The 333-nt window shown below is 41.4% G+C and overlaps 1 non-coding gene across 1 annotated transcript; it reads left to right on the top strand.

The window, feature by feature from the left end:
* The first annotated feature begins 196 nt into the window (after positions 1 to 196).
* Positions 197 to 333, top strand: LOC113456886. The gene has a single exon (XR_003377616.1). It is a non-coding gene; the product is annotated as a small nucleolar RNA SNORA22 (small nucleolar RNA).

Here is a 333-nt window from a genome sequence, read left to right as displayed (position 1 = left end):
GCAGCCCCGCAGCTCATATTACAACAGTAGTCAAGTAGATTGGTATATACAAAAAAGCATATGAAGGAAGTGGCAATGAGTCACTTCTAAGGTAAGATTTAAAAGACTCCATTCTGAGCTTTCTCTTTGGACTCACACAGGGGGCCAAGTGACAAGCAGCCTTACAAAGAAACCCACATTCAAAAAGCTAAGATTATTGCACAGTGTACACCCAAGTGTGCTTTCTGTGGTTACCTTGGCCTTGAATCTGTGCTAGAGTAAAGCCTCTTCTTTTCCTCTCCAATGAAAGGGTACTGTGTCCTCTTAAATGTGTTCAGAAAAATTGGCATATCA

This window comes from Microtus ochrogaster, chromosome 1 (genome assembly GCF_000317375.1).
Source record: "Microtus ochrogaster isolate Prairie Vole_2 chromosome 1, MicOch1.0, whole genome shotgun sequence".
In the NCBI taxonomy this organism is placed as follows: domain Eukaryota; kingdom Metazoa; phylum Chordata; class Mammalia; order Rodentia; family Cricetidae; genus Microtus; species Microtus ochrogaster.
The sequence above is the reverse complement of the archived record's forward strand: the minus strand, read 5'-3'. Positions and strand labels throughout refer to the sequence as shown.